The 13168-nt window shown below is 36.9% G+C and overlaps 1 protein-coding gene across 2 annotated transcripts in view; it reads right to left on the bottom strand.

Annotated features, from left to right (window-relative positions):
• The window catches only part of ZNF804A (zinc finger protein 804A), a 150885-nt gene that overhangs the window by 81956 nt on the left and 55761 nt on the right, over positions 1 to 13168 (bottom strand). Inside the window, exon 1 of one of the 2 annotated variants that reach the window (XM_074910596.1) lies at positions 12601 to 12673. The exons of the other annotated variant lie outside the window; for it this stretch is intronic. The gene's annotated coding sequence lies outside the window, so the exon portion shown is untranslated. Of the gene's footprint in view, positions 1 to 12600; positions 12674 to 13168 lie in introns of those variants that run through there. 2 annotated transcript variants of the gene reach the window in all.

The raw sequence follows: 13168 nt of genomic DNA, 5'->3' as shown, positions 1-13168 counted from the left end.
TTTTTGTCCAGGAAGAAATTAACACAGGAAAGAAGACAATCTATGAGTATAAAAAACCTATTTCCTTCAGGTTTCAAAATTGGAAATTGGAAATACTGCTCTGACTGGAGTCCAGCCAAAGAAATGCAAAGACCAAATCAGTTTATCACCAGAAGCACCATTAATATATATGATTAGTATATTTAAAATTTATATAATTTAAAACTCATTATATCATTGTAAGGACATTGTATTCTTCTTGCTTTGTTTAGGTTTCCACAAAGAAGCTATTTCTATGAAGATTAAAACTCTCTTCTTAACAGATCTTTCACAGATAAGAAATAAGCCAACACTTCCAGAAAACTAAAAGTGAATTAATTTTCTGCTTCCTTCTGTGCTAGAAATCAATCTTTAGGATTCAGAGCATAAAGCTGTTACAGAGCAATCAGAAGATCCATGCTTTCCAAATACTTAGTAGCTTTCAGGAACCTGATGTTACCTACTAATACTTAAGGGCATTTGAGGAGACAAAAAGTTATTGCGGTTGATATTGTTATTCCTGGTATCACTGCATCACTTTTCCACATGTTAAGAAAGACACGGGGACATCACAGCACTCAAGTCCTGATTCTCAGGTCCTTGTTCCAAATGAACAACTTAAGTAAATATTTCCTTTCAATACCTGCTCTTCCCACCAAATTAACACTTGACAGATGTGTCCATATTACTTTTTTAGAGTCTCATGATAAACCATGGTGTGCTGCCTCCAAAGTCCAGTCTAACAATACAAGCAGAACTTAATTTGCTCATATATAAATCACAACAGAGAATCCCACACGCTACAACTCATCACAGGAAACTGCCTCAAATCAGTATCAGTCGGGCACAAACAGCAGCAGCAGTAATATCAACAAGATATGAATCTGGCACAAAACACAAAGACAGATAGGCAGGCAGTCAACCCCAAAGCAGAGTTATCCCCACTGGCAGTCAGAGGCTTGTACGCTTCACTCCTTGCTTCCACTGAACTTGAACATTAAAGTTCGTATCTTTCTACTGGAATGAAATTTTTGTTTATCTGCTCCTAGGTAGTAAGACTTTAATAAAAACCTGTCTTTCTAACTAGCATTTCTGTTCCATCCACATCAAAGAATCCAGCCCAGCTTTACAGCAGCAGATTCAAACTCACTCCCTATAAAAAGTGGTAGCAACTATTATTTACTCTACTACAACATGTTGTTGCTCCTGAGTTCTCTTTTCACTAGACCTGATGGTAGGCACAACAGAGAATATTTCAACATTGCCATCTGTCTCCTTGGCACTTCATACCAAGTGAGTCGCTGCCACTTCAATGGTAAATTAGAATTTCCCACCAGATATATTAAGCCAGAGGCTGCTGACAGGTTGCCCTATTTCCCTCAATGCCTTCTTCCCTGAAATCTGTATTTTATATTGAACAATCTGAGCATGTTAAGAACAAGCTTCTACATGACATGTATTAAAATGCAGGAATCATCAATAAAGGAATAATATATGGTCTGAAAAAAATCTTTTTATAAAAGACTTTTAAAGCATCATTAAATTTACTACAATACTTCCAGTACATCTTAGGCATTCTCAAGAGAGATAGTCACAAAAAGTTTAATGATAATATTTGGGAGGGAGAAGATGGACATGGTGATCGGATATACCAGCTCACAGAGAAGCTGAAACAACAAAGTGAGGATCAGCCCATGACTGCTGCTAAAACAGCAACACAGCTTTTCAGCATGTTCTCTTAAATCTAGCTCCCTTTCAAGATAAATCACTACAGCCATGTTAAGAAAGTTATAGTCCCAGTTTCTCACCACTGATTATGCTTTTGCCTGACACAATCTAATTCTTTATTTTAACTTCAATTTCTATAGTTTAAGATGCATGACTACCTGACAGCCGACCTCAGAGGGGAACTGCAGACCTTCTACATCAGTGCTGCAGGGAGGGTATGAGTAGGTATCTTGAGGGACCAGAAAACATTGAGGGTACATTTTGTTGTTGTTGTTGTTGCTGTGAGGTAAACAATGGAAGATCATCCTGAAGGTCTATCCAGTTTAATATAAAGAAAAATGTATTTTCCAACACCTTTGGGAACAAAACATACTTCCCAACATTTTTCCAAACACCAAAGCCAGGCTTTTCAGGTCAAATATGTTGCTTTAAAAAATAAGTCCATTTCAACTCCAAACAAAATATAGTGTAAGATTCCAAGTTACTTCAGGGGGATGTTGATTATGGGGTAAGTGATCAAGAAGTGATTAAAAAAAACCCAAAACATTCAGAACAAGTAGACTAAACGGCACATGGGAAGGCCAGGGATATGCTTTCCTCTGAATAGCAGTGCCAGACCTTGCAGAGCAGAATGACAGAATCCACATGCTGAACTTGCTGAACTTTGTTCATACACAAGTGAACTACAAAATAACATCTATTATGCACTAATAAACTACTTGAAGATAAAATAGGACACCATCCAAATTTCTAGCTTGATATTGAGATAAATGCAAGGGAAGGATCAAAATCACACTATTACCAAAGATTTCTGTTCCTGACAATGAAAATTTTATAGTCTTTGACTGAAATACTCTTTTCAGTCTTTCAACATATTTTCATGACCATATTTCTTACATCAAAATATTCAGGCATATAAAAGTGTAATAGATAATTTTGTTTATGAACATGAAAAATGACAGGGACATATCTTAGCATCATTTTATTTAACTGATCCTGAAAGGAGAATTCAGGGCACTTAATAGATTTTTCTCAGTGAACTGAAAATTTCTTAAAATTACAAATTTCTCATCTGATTTCCACTTGATACACAGAACACTCAGGCCAGGTAAAAGCTTTCTGTAGATATGGCTGCCTGATCATAGGCAGGTAAATGACTCTACGCACATAGGTAATAAGAAACAAACAAAACCAGACAAAACCACTGTTAAGTTTGCGGTATGTGGGCTGTCAGGAAGGCAGTTGTCTCCAAAAGACACCTCTTCCCTGACAGATACTGCAACAATCAGTGCAAGTATGAAGAGATGTTTACATTAAAACAAAGATTATAAGACTAACAGTTTTATAGGGTAAACAGCCTATGTAGTTGTTGATTTGCCCTGAGCTCTTATTAACACAGGCTGCTTCCTATTCTGAAATGGTGAACAGCTCCTCTGGAAGATGTTGAAGTGGAAGCTGTGGCTTTACCTGGACAAAAGAAACCACCTTTTGCCATGAACTCAGCCTATTTTAATACCTATATAAGCCCATTTGGCACATTATACAACACAACCTGTTATTCAACGTATCTGTACAGCAGAGGATTTATTTTCCCATGTTTGCTACTGACCATTCAGATAAGAAACTTAAAGGGGTTGCCAAATTATTTCACTCAGATACAGCCTTGCCAGTGCTGGAAGGAAGGGTGGGCAGCTCTCCCCTGGGACCCAAAGCAGTGTATTAATGTTCGTCCTTATGTCCTTGGGGCATAAGGTTCTCTTTGGCCACTTACCTAGACTCCCTCATCCCAATGACAGGCCATTCTTTATGCTTTCTCCTTGAATAAAAACTCTTCCCAGATTAAAAAAAAAAAAAAAAAAAAAAAAAAAATTACAGGGCTCAAATTTGGGGATTTATATTCCAAGTTTCTATCACCAAATTTGATAAACATGCTGCCTTTGAGGATGAATTGTTTGACACTAGGGAAGGGTTAAGAAATGAATTATTATAAACTATTATTTCTATAGCATAACTACCAGGAGGTCTAAGTCATTAGCTTACCTAATAAAACATAGAGAAGCAGTGCTTGTCAAAGACAAATGTTCCTCCTCAACTGCTACGGTCCTGCTTAGCACATCCCGTTATCACTAACACCTCTGCCAGAAGACACATGACATCAGAAAGATATCAAGCTCCTCTATGTCATGGGCTAAATAAAAGTCACACAAGAAAATACATGCAAAATACCTCCAACTTCTTTTACAAGATTTGCTTCCATCTGGTTTACAGCATTCATGAACGGAAAACATGAAGTGTTTCTCATGAGAACTTCATAATACGCAAAGTTTTTGCAGTAAGTTGGGTCAAATTTGCATCTGAATCTGAACTGAAGCAATTTGATAATTAAGAACCTTGGGTTTGCCTTCCAATGAGTTGGATTTCAGTTAAGTCTCTAACACTTAAAATAAAACTAAAAAACACTGAGCTGCGAAGGGAGCCAGGAAACAACTCGAGAAAAATAGAGAAGAAACTTCACCAGAATCCTTTCAAGCAACTAGAAGATAAACTGAAAATGATGTTTATTATAATTCATTACAAACAGTTTTTTCCTCTTTCTACAAGAATAAAATATTTTAATTTATAATTGAAGTTAAATAACAGTGGTGTTTGAATCAGCATGATTTCAATAGTTTGTAATGACTTCAGATTGAATGAATATGATTATTTCCATCTCCATGGGTTTTAGTGTTTTGAAATGGGCTTGCATGTTCTGGTTTTCGCTGTGTCTTTATCCTCCACAACTGGCAAAAGTACTTCATTGTTATTAAATGCAATGTGTTTACACACAGATGAAAAAAATCCAAGTTTTTATTAATGGAAAGAAAGATAGATGAAAATAGCTATTAAAAGCCTTTTTTTAGCTAAAATCGGGGATTCGCAACAACATCGAGCGCTAAGTATCCCACATGTTTAAGAGTGGTAATCTGCTGGTTGACTGTTTTAAAGTCACTTTAATTAGTATCTGAAACCTCAGTGTGACTTCTAGGAGCAAAATCATATCTTTTTAATTTCTCAATATTTACTGATGACTCAAAAAAGCACCCAACACAACCTGTTTACCACAAACAGTAAAAGTCATTCAAATCTATCATTCTACGTTAAAGCTACCCCCTACGATGATATTTTGGTAAGTCTATTTCCTCAACTGGAAGCTTCTATCTTACAAATTTATGAAGTTCAATTCCCTGAATATTCATGCCCATGAATATGACTTAATATGTGCCATCCTTTCTCTCCTCTTACAAACTGATTCTGTCTCAGAACCTCTGAGAGGGTAGCAATTCACTAACACAGTGAGTCCATGAAGATACAAAAGAAACAAGAGTATTTCACTGTGAAATTACTTTTTCCAGACTGTATTTATTATGATGCCTTTATACACTTACTATTCTCAACCAGTATTGCTATTCACAGCTACTACTATTTGTATTTCTCTTGAAATATGAATTTTTTTAAGAAAACATCTTAACAAAATCACTGTCTCTCATTCTCATTCCTTGCTTCTTGAAAACCAAACAAAATTCCCCTTCTATTTTCCTGCTGCAAGCCACATGCATCATGTCCATCAGTAGAAAGAGAATTCATAACAATTCATACAATTTCATACAGCTAAACAAAGGCTCTTCGATAAGCTAGCCAAGATGCAGGGTGGGGAAGCATTTACCATAGTAAATGTGAACCACCCCGAAGTCACTAATGTTCAGAGAGCATTTATAATTATCTTGCAACTGCTATGAGCATATTTTAGTGTCCAAGGAATTCCCTCCTTCATCTGCTGCTGCTTATCCTTCTCAAGCAGAAGCAGTAGTACTGCATTTGCTCTTAATTGATGCCACTTTTGTTCACCCTTGCTGTCCTCCGACAGTATTAATATCCCTCGGTTGGGATTAAATTTCATTACTTTAGGTCATGATAAGAGGAAACAGTGATTACTTGTGGTTGAAAACCATCGACCAACTTTGGGTTTTTTCCACTCTAAATGGAAGGTTGTGAATACTTTATTTTCTAAAAATAAACTAATCTCTGAACAAAACAGATACTCCCCAAATTTAAAGTTTTGATTCAGACACAGTATTATAAAGTATGTGCAGAAATTAGCTGGATTATTTAATGGACTCTGTCGCGCAATGTGCAAACCAGGTTCTCTTGAACTGCATTACACCAAAACCATGACACCTAATTCCGCATTTCTCCCTTGTAATCAGGGTGAAGTCTGAATGAGGGGGCAAAATTTCCAGAAGGAAGCCAACCTGTTCAGATTGGGAAGCAAAATCACATGGGAAAAAAAGAATCTTTAAAAAAGCCTAGCAAACAAAAAAAACCCTACTTGACTTTTTCTGACTAACAATAATGTTAACTCATTTAATAAGGCTCTGACATTTGCTTTCAGAACCACCTGGGACATGGAAATAAAGTTTAGTATCTAGCCTGCAGTCAGACCTATTATTACAAAAACCAGAGCCCTTTTCTATATGTCATAGCAGAGTTTTTATATTCAGAGTCTCTCAGTAATCTGTTTTCTCCAGCACGCTGTTCAATATGTGTGACATCCTGGCAAAATCTTTTCTAAACCACAGTAGATCACTGTATACATGTCTTCAGATAAGATACAATTATATTCCACAGAAAATAGGAGCAGGCAAATGCTACTGAGGTACATAACAGCATCAAGAAATAGGACAAAGATGGAAACCTTCACTGGTTAGAAATAGAAATAATTAGGATGCAAAGACTTAGATTAAGTTACTTTCTTGGACTGAAACCAACTCTAATAGAATCTTTTCGACCCTGAGGTGACATAAGGAATACGATATAATTTCAATAAACGTAAATGTTGCACATTTTGCCAGGCTTCTTCCTGACCATAACCACTGGAATTTGGACAGAAAGTTCTAGTTCTGCTTACTTAAGCAAAAATTAAAATGTAGACTAGTAGTCTTAATGTAAGAATTAGATCATATATTCACCTTATCTTAATATGACAGGAAAAAAGAACCATGAGGCTCAGAAACATTAACTTGACAACATTTGTAAAGATCTATTTTAAAAAATATTATCCCTTATGTTATCTACTTTGCACATTGTTTCCAAATATTTTTCAGCTATGCAGCTTAGAATAAATCCTGATAATTCACCTATTTTCTTGGTAGCGTAACAAACACTACCTACTAGTCTCTTTCCCCCTTGTCTCTAAATTTATTTTTGTCTTGCAATTATAGCGATAAAGGTTGATTGCTGAATTTTTATTCTCCAGATGTATTAGAAAGTTAGCTGCCTGGTGAACTAAAGGCCTGTGTAGTGGTTGGATTTTATCAATCCTGTACAGTTATGATTAGAAGCACACACAAAAAAGTCACTGATCACCATCAGATAGTGTCATTAGCATTCTAAACCATCTGCAACAAATTAAATATGCAAAAACTTTGAAAGACCACATATAAAAAGTGAAAGACAACAATAGTGTAACCCACCTCTGAATTTCTATCAGCAATTTCCACCTGACCTGCAGCCACCCAAGCCTGCTCTGAAACCCAGATCAGTGTAGCCTGTTCCAAGTGACTCCATGCCTGAACTCGTAACCTCTGCTTAGAGGATTTGCAGCTGAAAGGCAGCACCATAGTGACGCAACAGTACCACTTTTAGGACCTGACCTAAAATTTCAACATTTAAACACTTCAACATTTAAAACTCCATGTAGATACAGCAATTCCAGATACCTTTCATCACTTCAGCACATGTTCCCATAAAGCTGGAACTATTCCTCATATTAAAATCTGTACTTATACAATGTAATATGTTTGCATTATGCAAAGATTGAATATACTTTGACAATTTCTGGTACTAACTTTTAAGCAGCTATGTCATATTACTTCATGTACTTTTAAATGAATAGTCTGTGGTTATCAGATTCAACACACAACTACTAACGTTTTAGGGCAAATTTTGGCCTCAATTAAATCTACGACCTTGTTGATGCCGAAGCAGAACATCCCTCACTCACATCAGAACGATCTGTCATGATTAAGTGTTTGATGAGAAGTCTTGCACGTGAACATTTTTTATATCTTCCCATTACCGTCCTTTAGGTGTTGGCTGGCTCTCTCAACCCAACACCAAGACTTTTAAAAACCATGAGAAACCAAGAACAGTGGACACTGCCTGTTCAGTTCTGTGTTTGGAGACGTGACTTTTTCCTGAAGGAAATCCCAAGTTTATTTAAATAATTATGTGCTGTACCATGAAACTATCGATACATACACTCATGATTATCTTGATTGACTTTTGTTGTTCAGATACTTTTTTCATACAATATATACTACTTATCTAATGAATAGCATATTATTCCATTAAAAAAAAAAAATTTCCATGTAACACCTAAATGTGTTAGAAAGGTTAATATGCCATTTTATAACACACAGGCTGATGACAGAAAGTAAAAATGCTATTCTGAAAAGCAGAAATGTCAACACATCTCTAAAGACATAAAATGACACAAAATTAAATGTTACCAACTGCTGAGTCTGAAGAAAAGCTTCTTGAAGTTAACGGATGAAATAAAAAAAAGGCACAAATCATATTTTAAAAGCATAATAATCTACTTAATGAAACTTTATAGAATGCTTTTTACACATGTAAGCTTCCAGAAATACTGTTCATTTCCTTTCCATTGCAATAATTTCAAACGATCCAAAAATAGAGAGGTCCACAAATGCCGATCATTAATCACTCATTAACGTTTTGTAGCAATTAGTATCTCTGCTTCTATATCTTTTGGAAAATTATAAATCATTCAGCACAACTTCATTATTTGGAAGGACATTTTGTAAAATGAATCGTGACTTTACAGTTAGTTTCATAAATAGGGATGCATTTGTGTATATACGCAGACACACACATATTCATTGTGTCACACTATCTATAAACACATACATATTTATAGAGACTATATATCAACATCACTGTGTGAGTATATATCTGTAGGCAGACAGGTTTCCAGATAGGTACTACCAGATATTCAAAGCAAATTACATCCATTAATTTTGCCTGATGCAATCCTCAAAGCTTCAGGAGGTGGGCAGGAAGGTGGAAAGGAAGGTGGGGAGAACGTTACCGTTTCCCTTATGTACTAGGATGGAGGAATGAAAAATATTTGTTTAAAGTAACCACTACAAAAAAATTAAACATCACTAACCTCTAATTAGCCAAGGCAAAAGAACAGGTTAAATATAAAATGAGGAGACTTCTTAACATCCTGGATTCCCCCAGTCCAGATTTCAAATCTAATCCATTAGAAAGGTTTTGCAAAGCTATGAAGTCAGGGAAATACAGTGTCTACACTTTACCAACACCAATAACCCGCAGCTGCAACAGCACAGTTATCCTTACCACCCTACTGATTTCTGAATTATCAGCATTAAATCTTGAGCTCCTCAGGTTTTTCGCTTGATCCTTTTAAACTAACATGTCCAAGGGCTAACATCTGTAGACAATAGCATAGCCCAAGGTGTAAGCCTGCAAGGAAATTTAAAACGGTAGTTTATATTCCCAAATATTCAGACAAAACCCCACTGGGTGCAGAAGCACAGCAATTAGCTTTCAGTGAAAGCTGTAGTACACCTTTATTATTGGCTCAGCACTGTATCTTTTAGTTGCCAAACTAGCCCTGGGAAAAAGTCAGGAGCAGAGTTCTGTATGGGTACCCGAGAGGCAGGGGGGCAGTAACCAGCACACCAGATTTACAAAGGGAATTTTAATGCTGCAGAGTCAAAGCCCTGGGCAACTTTCTGATGCCAACTTTGAACCACACTTGCCCAAGCAAAGTTATGCCCTGGTTAATTTTATTCATAATACATTTTTTCTTCAAATTGGATGCATCTAGGCAGTCAGCAGCACTTATCAAGCCAGCTTTGTGATTTTTTTATTGACAAAGTATGAGTGAAACACAGGCATAAACAGGACAAGATGAGCACAGACTCAATTCTTTCAATGCAGTTCCTATAGAAAGTACGAAGTATGTTCCTTTGCACTGTAATTATGATGCTATAATGACTACATTCCTAGCAGACATCCAGGAAACATGGAAGCCAAATTGGTTCTCTTCCTTTATGACTTTAAGTTAATCAACCCAAAATCTCAGCAAAAGGGAACTGCCAAGTGAAGAAAGCTTATGTGCCTCACTCCGGAAGGGCTTGACTCAAAATTCACATGCACTTGCTCATTTCAAAGCTCCAATAATGAGCATGGATATGTTTATCATACCATGACAGAAATGGAAGAAGAAAGGAGGGGGAAAAAGAGAGACAAATGATGAAGGTAATGTCTCCGCCTGACGTTACTAGTCATTATAATGGAAAATGATGGCAAAACATTTGAAAGACAAATCCATCCTAAGATATTTAATCCAATTTTTCATTATGTTGGACATTAAAGAAAATTTCATTTCTGCAAGACAAATATGGTACGTGATAGTATTTTTAGAGGCAGACAGAATCAATTTGAAGGGATACGGATGTGTACAAGCACAGATGTCCACGCAGGTTCCAGCACAGGAAGGGTATTTTAATCTCCCCTATTTCCTATCAACAGCCATGATGCTGAACAGCCCCAGAGAGTAATAGCTTTCTTTCTCCTTCTAGAAAGGGCCTCTCTTCTATGAAAAGGCCCACCAAAGCACTGTTAGACTTTTAAAAAAATATATAATAAAAATTATTTTTTGCTTCTGTATGTTTCTTCCTTCAGCGGTGGCTGGGTCAGACCCTGGGAGAGAGATGCAGGCAGAGATTCCAGGCTAATTGTTATTTCCATCGACAATGTTCAAATCTAGTTAATATTTTTAACTTAGATTTTTCATGACAATATTTTTTTCTTCCTGTAAAAGCATCTTCCAAGTGTTCAACTCACACAGCACATAAGCAAACTGTAAACAGTTATAAAGTAAGACCAGCAGCCATTCAATACTGCTGCTCTAGTCCCTTGTCATAACATGAAACCAGGAGGAACTGTATATACACAGCTACTCTTCTACAAAGAATATAATGAAAACTTCAATTTCTCTAATTAATCAGAGATATTGTATACAGATATAAATACCTGTTGCTAAGAATAATGCTTTCCTATTTAAAGGTACATTCAGACAATTATTAGCTTTAACAAACATTTGCCTTCTAGGTCAATAAAATTAGGGGAAAAGAAACCAGAAGCATACTAAAGAAACCAGAAGCATTCTACTAACAACACAAAAAGCTTCAGGAGAAATATTGCTAAATATGGCAGAAGTAGAATACGTTAGTTATTCCTGGGGGAAAAAAAAACAAACACCACAAATGTGAAGCATATACAGAGCACAGTCCTCGGGTCACAGATATGCTTTCTGGAAGGTCCAGTGCATAAACAGATTTAGTTTACTAAAAATGTCCCTTGTGAATGCACAAATGATTCTGTTGTTGCTCAGGATTAACAACCTACTACTATTACACTGGAATCATACATAAGTATCCATGAGTTATGTGCATAGATTTCTCTTAAAAATCTCTGAACTGTTCACAAGTACATGCATAGGTTTACAAAACAAAGTTATGACAGAAGTTCTAGTATACTATAACCACCACTATTTTCTGTAGAGAAGATGAATCCTACTTCTTCACAGTCTTTTAATCCACAAAGATTTTTACTGAGTTCACAGGAAGTACTTTTGGAAGATACCATTGCTTCAGCATCTGAATTTGTACATTAACAGAACCTGCATGACTTGCTTATATGATGTGGAGATGCCCACAGATTCACTCTCAGTGCAGACTCCAGCATAATCCAAGTAACCATCTTTTCCAGTATTTAGACACTGCTTCATAGTATTCAGCGCCTGCACAATCTCCTTGTTTACTGGACACATTCCTGTTAAGCTCCGATTAATTCTGCAAGGACTACACCTTCTATCCCTATGTACTGGCTATGTGCAACTCAGTCACAGGCAAATCTCCGTTTATTACATTAACACCAGGTTGGGAAATTCCAGCACAGCCGTAACAGTTCCTATGAACAGGGCCACTGCCATTCTACATCTTCCAAAACAGCTGCAACAACTGGGGAAGGCATGGCCTAAATGTGCTAAAGCCCAAATCAATATCTATTTTGCAAGACCCCTATAAGCCTTCCAGTTCCTGCAGTCAAGAGAATTTCCACATCTACTCACCAAAGCAATGGATAAGCAATAGTAACAAAATTATTAATGTTCTAATTAACAGAAAATAAAAACTATCCTTCCTGCCAAAGATGTCTTTCAATAAAGCAACTGACTTTGCCTTATAAATTCACCTTTCATTGGGTTTTTTCCTAGGTCTGTGCTACGCCAGCTGGTCTGCTTAGAGCAATGAACTGTTGAATTAGATAACATGTATTTAATAAGTCGGTCTAGTAGAGCAGTTTTGAATGGCCTCACAATGCACAGATGTCTAAATTGTCTATAGAGTAATATTAATACTAAGTGGTAAAAACAGGGACTTATGATTTTGTTGAGTTCACAAGTGACAAATACACATTTTCTCAGCACAGCTATCAGTTTTTAATTAGTGTTTTAATCAGTCCTAAATAAAACTGCACATTTGTATAGCATTAGGAATTATTTTAGACAAATTACAGGTTAATAGGAATAAAGCATCCACCTGAACTCAGAGCTAAACTGAATGCATAAAGAGAAATGTAATCCCTAGTTAATGGTGAGTAAGGAGAATTTGTGCTACAGAAGAGAAAGTTTCCTAAACTTTCTACTCAGACTTTTACTGATGCCAAGAGTCCAAGATCCCAAGAAAAGTCATAAACCTGCAGCACCAGGTAAGCTCACGAATCCCATGTGCTCCAGGACGCCTGTGATGGATGCACTTGACCCCTTAACCCAACTTGCAGTACTTCGGTACAGGCTCCAAAGGAGTGAAAGGCCTGATCTGCAGACAGGCCAAGAACTCCTCTAGGAAACCTACAAGAGAGCAGAGTGACCCAGTGAGCATTGGTGCATGTGAGCGTGGAACAGTGATCATGTGATCAACACATGAACAGCAGATAGGTTTTCCAAGAGTCATTTGTCAAGGAACAAAAAAAGTTGTGGGGACAAGGAGTCTCATGCACACCTCTCCCACTGTATGCAATTCATCTACAAGCCAACCACTCTATCCCATATATATATATTACAGCTTACAGAAGCCTTCTTTGAGAGCTGCTTCTAGGCGCTGTAGCGGCAGACTCTCTTTGAGCTCTCAAGGTTGCTTCTTGAGGCAGAGAAACCTTTTACCAATGACAGATCTTTAGACGAGCCCAATTTGACCTCTCCCTGAATTGCAGCTACTGCACACCAGGCGACACTCCCCTTGAGCAGGGACACCTCTCAAGGTCT

The sequence above is a fragment of the Athene noctua genome, chromosome 7 (genome assembly GCF_965140245.1).
Source record: "Athene noctua chromosome 7, bAthNoc1.hap1.1, whole genome shotgun sequence".
NCBI classification, from domain to species: Eukaryota; Metazoa; Chordata; class Aves; order Strigiformes; family Strigidae; genus Athene; species Athene noctua.
The sequence above is the reverse complement of the archived record's forward strand: the minus strand, read 5'-3'. Positions and strand labels throughout refer to the sequence as shown.